Raw genomic sequence first — 9,550 nt, forward strand, 5'->3', positions numbered from 1 at the left:
CCTAGCTCTAATTTAAGACCAACAAGAGAAGGCCAAGTATGCTCCCCTAACTGATAGCATAGGACAAGGACTTCTAGTGAGCCTGTCTCCAGCTTCCCTGGGCACAGGCTCTTGTCAAGGCTCGAGTGCAGCCTTCCGTGTTTTCTACTGTAGGCTTTCCCCCACCTCCATCTGCCTTTGAGTTTCTGCCACAATAGTCTCGTCTGTTCTCTCTCTCTCTCTCTTTTAAAGATTTATTTCTATTTATTTATTTTAGAGAGAGAGACAGAGAGAGCACAAGTTGGAGGAGGGAGAGGACAGACTCCACACTGAGCATGGAACCCCATGTGGGGCTCTGTCCCATGATACTGAGATCATGACCTGAGCGGAAATCAAGAGTCGGCCGCTTAACCAGCTGAGTCACCCAGAAGCCCCGTCATGTCTGTTCTCACTTATTTCCACATTGTGTAATCTCAGGCAAGCTCTGTAGCCACTCTTTGGGGCCTCAGTATCTGCCTCTGCAAAACAGGACTGATCATAGTGTTAGTGCTCTCTGGGTATCTACAGTGGTGCTGTCGTGAGGGAGGGCAGCCTCCCTGAGAGGACTCCTGGGGCACGTTTTGAGAACTAGGTAAGTTCATACACACAGAATTCTTAGCCTAGCACATTCGAAGTGTTCATTAAACATTATCTAACACTGATAAGTGAAGCTGTTGGTATGAATGGCATTTCTCCAGACAGGAAGGGGCTGGAGAAAATACAGGCACAGCTCACTTTAGGGTGCTCTGCAGATACTATGGGTTTTCTACAGATAGAAGTTTTGTGACAACCTTGCGTCCAGCAACTCTATCAGTGCCGGTTTTCAAACAACTTTTGCTCACTTCATGTCTCTGGGTCACATTTGGGTAATTATCCCAACATTTCAAGCTTTATCATCATTATTACATTTGGGATGGTAATCTGTGATCAGTGATCTTTGATGTTACTATCATCATTGTTTGGGGGCACCACAAACCACACCCACATAAGATGGCAAACTTAATCAATAAATGTGTGTGTTCTCACACATACCGACCATTCCCCATCTCTCTCCCTCTCCGCAGGCCTCCCTGTTCCCTGAGACACAGCGGTATTGAGATGAGGCCAGTTAATGCCGCTCCAGTGGCCTGCAAGTGTCCAAGTGAAAGGAAGAGTTGCATGTCTCTCACTCTAAATCAAGAGCTAGAAGTGACTAAGCTTAGGGAGGAAGGCATGTCGAAGGCCAACACAGGCCCAAGGCTAGGTCTGTTGTGCCAAAGAGCCCAGCTATAAATGCGAAGGAGAAGTTTGTGAAGGATAGTGAAAGAGCTCATCCAGAGCAAGGCCCTGACTCCCTTCAATTCTGTGAAGGCCGAGAGAGGCGTGGAGGCTGCAGACCAGTTTGAAGCTAGCCGAGGTGGTTCAGGAGGTGGAAGGAAAGAAGCCATCTCCATGAGAGTGCAAGGTGAAGCAGCCAAAGCTGATATAGAAGCTGCCGCAAGTTACCCAGAGCTAGCTAAGGTAATCCGTGAAGGTGGCTACACTAAAGACAGATTTCCAGTGTAGACAAAACAGCCTCCTACTGGCAGAGGATGCCATGTAGGACTCTCATCAGTAGAGAGAAGTCAATGCCTGGCTTCAAAGCCTCAGAGGACAGGCTGACTCCTGTTAGGGGCTAAGGCAGCTGTTGGCTTCGAGCTGGAGCCCGTGCTCAGTGACCATTCTGAGAATCCTAGGGCCCTTGAGAATGACGCTAAATCTCCTCTGCCTGGGCTCCATAAATGCAACAGCAAAGCCTGGATGACAGCACATTGCTTTACAACATGGTTACTGAATATTTTGAGCCACTCTTGAGACCTACTGCTCAGAAAAAAAAAAAAAAATCCTTTCAAAATACTACTGCTCACTGACAATGCACCTGGTCACCCAGGAGCTCTGATGGGGATGTTCAACGAGATTAATGTGTTCGGACCTGTAACACAACATCCATCCTGCAGCCCATGGATCAAGGAGTCATTTCAACTTCCAAGTCTTAGCATAACAAAATACATTTTGTAAGGCTGTAGCTGCCTTAGGCAGTGATTCCTCTGATGGATCTGGGCAAAGTCAACTGAAAACCTTCTGGAAGAGATTCAGCATTCTAGATGCCATTAAGAGCACTTGTGATTTGGGGCGCCTGGGTGGCTCAGTCGGTTAAGCGCTCTTGATCTCAGCTCAGGTCTTGATGTCAGGGTGGTGAGTTCAAGCTCTGCTTTGGGCTCTATGCCTGTGGGGCCTACTTTAAAAAAAAAAATAACATTTGTAAATCATGGGAAGAGCTCAAAATATCCACATTAACAGGCGTTTGGAAGAAGTGGATTCCAACCCTCATGGATGACTTTGAGGGGTTCAGGACTTCAGGGGCAGAAGTCACTACAGATATGGTGGAAATAGCAAGAGAACCTGGATTAGATGTGGAGCCTGAAGAAGGGACTGACTTGCTGCAGGCTCATGATCAACTTGAACAGAAGAGGAGCTACTTCTGAAGGAGCAAAGAGAGTGGTTTCCTGAGTTGCAATCTACTCCTGGTGAAGATGCTGTGCAGATTGTTGAAATGACAACAGAGGATTTAGAATATCACATAAACTTGATAAAGCAGTGGCAAGGTTTGAGACTCCAATTTTGCAAGCAGTTACAGAAAGCAGTTTACTCTAGGTAAAATGCTATCAAACAGCGTCACCTGCCACAGAGAAGTTGTGACAGGAAGAGTCAATCGATGCGGCAAACTTCACCGTTGTCTTATTTTAAGAAGTTGCCCCAGTCCCCAGTCCCTGTATCTTCAGCACCCACCACCCTGACCACTCAGCAGCCACCAACATGGAGGCAAGACCGTCCAGAAGCAGAAAGATTATGACTTGCTGAAAGCTCAGATGATGATTAGCATTTGTTAGCAATAAAGTATTTTTTAAATTAAGGTGTGTACATTGTCTTTTTAGATATAATGGTATTGCACAGTTAATAGACTACAATATCATGTAAGCATAACTTTTTTGTTTTGTTTTGTTTTGTTGAGAGAGAGATAGTGAGGGGAAGTTCAGAGGGAGAGGGAGAGAGAGTCCTAAACAGACTCCACACTAAGTACAGAGCCTGACGCGGCACTTGATCTTACAACCCTGAGATCATGACCTGAGCTGAAATCAAGAGTTAGCTGCTTAACTGACTGAGCCATCCAGGCACCCCAAGCACAACTTTTTTCTATCCATCCAGATGCTACGACTATGGCCATGACCTACCAAATCATGCTGCTAGGAGTAGGCATGTGTGCTGGGATGCTGTGTGACCCCTCTGCTGAGCCTCAATGGGCTTTGGGCTCATGTCATCACATCACCTGTGCAAGAGAGCTAGGTACCATTTAAAAAGCTGCCTACGTGCCACTGGTCCCAACAGAAACCTAATGACAAGAGACATGAGCATGTATGCAACAGGAACTATCCACGATGAGCTGGGTATGGTCCTTTCCACTCAGTCATAAGTTTGCAATCCACTGTTGAGTAAGTGGTAGGTTCAGAGGACAAAGATGGGGGTTCCATGCAGACACCTACATACCTACCCTGTCACAATGATGCCTCTCTTCGGTGGTCATCAACAGCTTTGTGGCCTGGGTCGTGTCTGGGCAGGGTGATGTTTTGGAGTAGTGTTGTCCCACCACCACACCAGCGGGACTCTGAAAAATACCAGTGAGCAGATATTTTGGTAATGAACAGGATAATACACTTTTTGTGGAAACAGATTCAACTAGGTGTGAGGATGTACACAAACTCCTGGATAGTAGCTTCTGCCTCGCCTAAATGATCAGGGAACCCGAAGGAGCAGAATCAAGTGGGAGGAGACAGGGCTGTCCAGGACAGAGGCATGTGTAGGCATAGAGGTATAGGAGTGGAGTACAAAGCACTTGGATCTTTGAATCAGATAGGCATGTCCCCAAGATGTGTGCCTGGGTGGCTCAGTCGGTTAGGCATCTGCCTTCAGCTCAGGTCATGATCTCGGGTCCTGGGATTGAGTCCTGCATTGGGCTTCCTGCTCGGTGGGGAGCCTGCTTCTCCCTCTCCTTCTTCTGCTTCCCCTGCTTTTTCTCTCTCTCCCTCTCAAACAAATAAATAAAAACCTTTAAAAAAAAAAGTCTGCAAGAGAGTTCCCTGTAGACATAGTCCTTAATGACCAAGGGGACTGGGTGGCTCATTGGGTAGATGTTAGCCAGCCTCTGTTCTTCCTTATCCCAGTGTTTACGCAGTGGGCCTATGGAGGAAGAAGCCATGATGGCAGAGAAGGAGGGTGCTCAGGAGTCTTGTAACATGAACTGCCTTTCATCGGGAGTGACCTAACCACAGACTCTTCTCAATGCCCATTGCTTCAGCAGTGGAGACCAGCACTGAGTCCTCAGTATTGTATCATTGCTATGGGAGTAAATCAGACATGTAGTTGAAGATGATTTCATCCCCAGTGGGATGGACGTGGATGGAGCCTGACTAGTATATACGTGTGTGCACTGAGGCATAACATATACCCCCTGTAGGTGTGCAGTGTGATTAGCTTTGGCCAACGTACAACTCACTTAACAACCGTCGCTACAAACAGTACATAAAACATTGCCGGCGCTCCTAAAAATTCCATGGTGAGCTTTTCAGTCAACCTGATGGAAGTAAACAGCAACCAGCTTTCTCTCTCTAGGAAATAGACTTGCTTATTGTAGAGTTCACAGAAATGAAACCATAAAGTATATGCTGTGCCATGTCTGCACTCTTTTGTGCAATAGGTTTTTGAAAACTCATCCCTTTTATGGGTCTTTTTAAATTTCATTTATCTAATGATTATAGATGTTGAGCATTTTTTCATGTGTTCATTATTATTAATGTTTTCTTTAAGAAATGTCTGTTCAAATTGTTTTGCTCATGTGGGAGGGTTTTAGTATTATTTGTAAAAGTCCTTATTTATTCTACAAATAATCCTTTATCGGAGGGACACACACACACACACACACACTTCTCAGTCTTGGCTTGTTTTTTCCATTACTTAATGCTGTCTTTTGAAGAGAAAAATTTTTAATTTTATGAAGTCCAATAAATCTTTTTGTTGTTGTTTGTGCTTTTTGTACCTTGCTAAGAAATCTTTGTCTAATCCAAAGTTGTGAAGATCTTTAAATTGTTTTTTTTAAGATGTCTTATGGTTTTGACTTTTGCTATTAGGTCTATGATCATTTCATGTGAATTACCGTGTACGGTGAGGGTGTGAGGTAAAGGTCAAAGTTCATTTTTTTTCCAAATAGATATCTAGTTGTTCCAGGAACATTTGTTGAAAAGATTATCTTTTCCTCAAGGAAGTACTTCTGTCTCATTGTTAAAAGTCAGGGGCACCTGGGTGGCTCAGTTGTTAAGTGTCTGCCTTCAGCTCAGGTCATGATCCCAGGGTCCTGGGATCGAGCCCCGCATTGGGCTCCCTGCCCCATGGGAAGCCTGCTTCTCCCTCTCCCACCACCCCCTGCTTGTGTTCCCTCTCTCACTGTGTCTCTGTGTCAAATAAATAAATAAAATCTTTAAAAAAAGTCAGTCAATCATATATGTGTGGGTTTACCTCTGGCATCTCTATTGTTTATTTTTTCTACCTACCTATCCCTATGCAAATACCACACCATCCATTACATTTCTTCCTTCCACAGAAAGTCTTGGCATAAGATGTCCAGTTTTATTCCTTTTCAGAATTGTTGTGCTATTATTGTTCTTTTTATATTTCCACATATGTATTAGTATCAGCTTGTCAACTGCTAAAAGAGATGGTTGGGCTTAAAAAAAATTATTTAAGTAATTTCTACACCCAACATGGGGCTAGAATTCATGATACTGAAATCAAGAGTCACACACTCTTCTGACTGAGTCCGCCAGGTGCCCCAGCTAGTTGGGATTTTGATTTGGCTTGCTTACCAGTTTAGAGAGACCGGATATCTTGACAATATTGAATGGTTTTTAAAAAGTTTTTTATTTTGCTTCCAGTTAGTTAACGTACAGTGTAATATTAGTGTACAATATAGTGATTCAACACTTTCATACATCAACCAAGGGTCACCACGCCAAGCGCAGTCCGTAATCCCCACCACCTATTTAACCCATCCCCCTACCCACCTCCCCCCTGGTAACTATCAGTTCTCAACAGTTAAGAGTCTGTTTGTTGGTTTGTCTTCCTCTTTTTATTCCTTTGCTCCTTTGTTTTGTTTCTTAAATTCCACATATGAGTGAAATCATGTGGTATTTTTCTTTCTCTGACAGACTTATTTTTTTTTAAAGATTTTATTTATTTATTTGACGGATAGAGTCACAGCGAGAGAGGGAACACAAGCAGGGGGAGTGGGAGAGGGAGAAGCAGGCTTCCTGCGGAGCAGGGAGCCCGATGCGGGGCTCGATCCCAGGACCCTGGGACCATGACCTGAGCCGAAGGCAGACGCTTAACGACTGAGCCACCCAGGTGCCCCTCTGACCGACTTATTTTGCTTAACTCTAGCTCCATCCATGTTGTTGCAAATGGTAAGATTTCATTCTTCCTAATGACAATGTTGAGTCTTTTCTTTATGTTTGTTTATTTATTTATATTTTAAGTAGGCTCCATGCCCAACATGGGGCTTGAACTCACAACCCCGAGATCAACAGTCACACACTCCACCGACTGAGCCAGCCAGCCGCTCCCAATGTTGAGTCTTTCAGTCAATGAATGTGGTATCTGTTTTTAGTTCTTTAATTTCTCTTAGCTAAGTATTCTAGTTTTTAGTCTTCGGACCTTGTACATCTATGCTTATACTTATCCCTACATTTGTATAGTTTTTGGAGCTATTATAATAGTATTTTAATTTTGCTTTCCAGTTGTTCCTCCTTAATTTATAGAATAAAGTTCAGTTGATATTTCTTCCCCTTCAATCTGTATGCTTTTTATTCCTTTCATTTGCTTTACTGTTAGGCAGTTCTGAATAGAAGTTGTGAGAGTATCATTGACTTGTTTCATACTGTAAAAGTGTTCAGTATGATGATATTAGCTAAAGGTCTTTCATAGATGCTCTTTATCTGATTAAGGAAGTTCCCTTCTACCACTGTGGTAGATAGAAAGCTGCCACTTCCTCCTAATTCCCAAAGGTGTCCATGCCCTAATCCCTGAAACCTGTGAGAATGTTACCTTACAGGCCAAGAGGACTTTGTAAATGTGACTAAGTAGCTTGAGATGGGAACATTACCCTGATTATCTGGGTGAGCCCAGTGTATTCACAGGCTTCTTATTAGAGGGAGACCAAAGGGTCAGAGTCAATGGTAGGGGATGTAAGGACGGAATCAAGAGGCTGCAGTGATGGGAGGAAGGGGTCAGGAGCCATATGCTGCAGGCAGCCTCTGGAAGCTGAAAAGGCAAGGGAACAGATTCTCACTGCAGAGTTACCAAAAGCAAGCAGCCCTGCTGACACTTCAGCGTTAGCCCAGTGATTTTGTATTTGTGACCCCCAGAACTGTAAGACAATAAATCTTTGTTGTTGAAAGTCACCAAGTTTACAATAATTTGTTACAGCAGCCATAGGCAATTAACACAGCCACTTAAGCTTTCTTTTGATTGATGTTTGCAGAGAATATATTTTTTATCTTTACCTCCTGTAGACTGCACATCGTTGGGTCTTGGTGGTGTTAATCCAGTCCTATGATCTCTGCTATTTAATTGTGATTTCCCCGTTTACATTTAATATAATTACTGATAAGGTTGATTTTAGGTTTATACCATCTTATTGTTTGCTTTCTGTTTGTCCCCCTCTTATTGTTTGTTCTTCAGTTTTCCCTCTCCTGCCTTCTTTTGCTTTTCGGAATATTTTTAAGTATTCCATTTTAATTTATTGGTGTCTTTTTTTTGAGGGGGGAGGGGCCAAAGGAGAGGGAGAGAGCATCTCAGGCAGACTCCATGCCCAGTGTAGAGCCCAACACAGGGCTTGACCTCATGACCCTGAGATCATGACCTGAGCTGAAATCAAGAGTTGGATGCTTAACCAACTGAATTTCCCAGACTCCCCTATCTATTGGTGTTTTAACTATAACTCTTTGTATGTTGTTTTTAAAATGGCTACTGTAGGTATTATACACGCCTAATTTCAGAGTCTACATAGAGTTAATATTTCACCTCTTTCAGAAAAAATAGAAGCCTTACAACTGTATAGGGCCTTTGCCCTCACTCCCTTACGTTGTAGGGGTCGTCTGCATTATATCTACATATATTCAAAGCCCACCAGACCTTAACGGTTTTGCTTTCAACAGCCTTACATATTTTAATGAACGTAAGAGGAGAGACGTATGCTATTACATTTACTTAATTCCCTTTTTTGCTCTTCCCTTTTTCTTGAACTTCCCAGTTTCCCTCTAGAATTAATTCCTTTCTGTCTGAAGACTTACCTTATCATTTCTGGTAGAGCAGAGCTGCTGGCAACAAATTCTCCCCATGTTCCTTCCTCTAAGAATGACTTTATTTTGCTTCCATTCCTGAACAATATATCCAGAAAGATTCTAGGTTGGCTCTCACACTAACATAACATTAAAAAAAAAATCTTCTGGCCAGGATGATTTCTTTTCTTTTTTTTCAAGATTTTTAAAATTTTATTTGAGAGAGAGAGAGCACAAGCACAAGCAGGGGGATCAGCAGCCAGAAGGAGAGGGAGAAGCAGGCTTCCCGCTGAGCAGGGAGCCCGATGTGGGGCTCGATCCCAGGACCCTGGGATCATGACCTGAGCCAAAGGCAGACGCTTAATGACTGAGCCGCCCAGGCGCCCCACTAGGATGATTTCTGATGTGAAATCTGTAATCACCCAAATTGTTTTCCCTCTTTACGTAATGTGGCATTTTCTCTATTTCTTTTTCTTTTTTGGTTTTGACTAGGTTAATTATGATGTAGGTGGGCATGGTTTTTAAAGCTTATCCTATTTTTCATTTGCTGAGCATCTTGGGCATGTAAACGTATGACTTTCAACAAATCTGTAAAATGGACATTTATTTCTTCAAACTTTTTTTCTTCACTGATAGCATTCTCCTTTTGCTGGCAGATCAATTATATAAATTGTCTCACAAATCCCTCAATCTGTGTTCATTTTTATTTCTTTTTTTTTAAGATTTTAATTATTCATTTGAGACCCAGAGATAGAGAGAGAGAGAGCCTGAGCGGGGGGAGAGGCAGAGGGAGAGGGAGAAGCAGGCTTCCCACCGAGCCAGGAGCCCGATATGGGGCTCCATCCCAGGACCCCGGGACCAGGACCTGAGCCGAAGACAGACACTTAACCATCTGAGCCACCCAGGCACCCCTATGTTCATTTTTAAAAATCTTTTTTTCTCTACTGCTCAGATTGTAATTTCCCTTGTTCTGTTTTCAAGTTCACTGACTCTTGCCTCTGTCATCTTCATTCTGTCATTAGACACAGGAATTTTTAATTTCAGTTACTGACCTTTTCAGTTCTAAAATTTCCTTTTTTCCCCCTCTTATAATTTCTTTGGTGAGAGACGTCTATTTTTTCCATTTA

At 43.2% G+C, this 9,550-nt stretch overlaps 1 long non-coding RNA gene across 1 annotated transcript; it reads left to right on the forward strand.

Moving 5' to 3' along the window:
* The first annotated feature begins 213 nt into the window (after nt 1-213).
* On the forward strand, nt 214-2,950 carry LOC148163287 (uncharacterized). Its single transcript, XR_015769205.1, has 2 exons — nt 214-610; nt 1,083-2,950. It is a non-coding gene; the product is annotated as an uncharacterized LOC148163287 (long non-coding RNA).
* The last annotated feature ends 6,600 nt before the right edge of the window (nt 2,951-9,550 follow it).

Source organism: Eumetopias jubatus, unplaced genomic scaffold, assembly GCF_037043125.1.
Source record: "Eumetopias jubatus isolate StellerSeaLion01/CBP00866 unplaced genomic scaffold, mEumJub1_p1.0 scaffold_10, whole genome shotgun sequence".
NCBI classification, from domain to species: domain Eukaryota; kingdom Metazoa; phylum Chordata; class Mammalia; order Carnivora; family Otariidae; genus Eumetopias; species Eumetopias jubatus.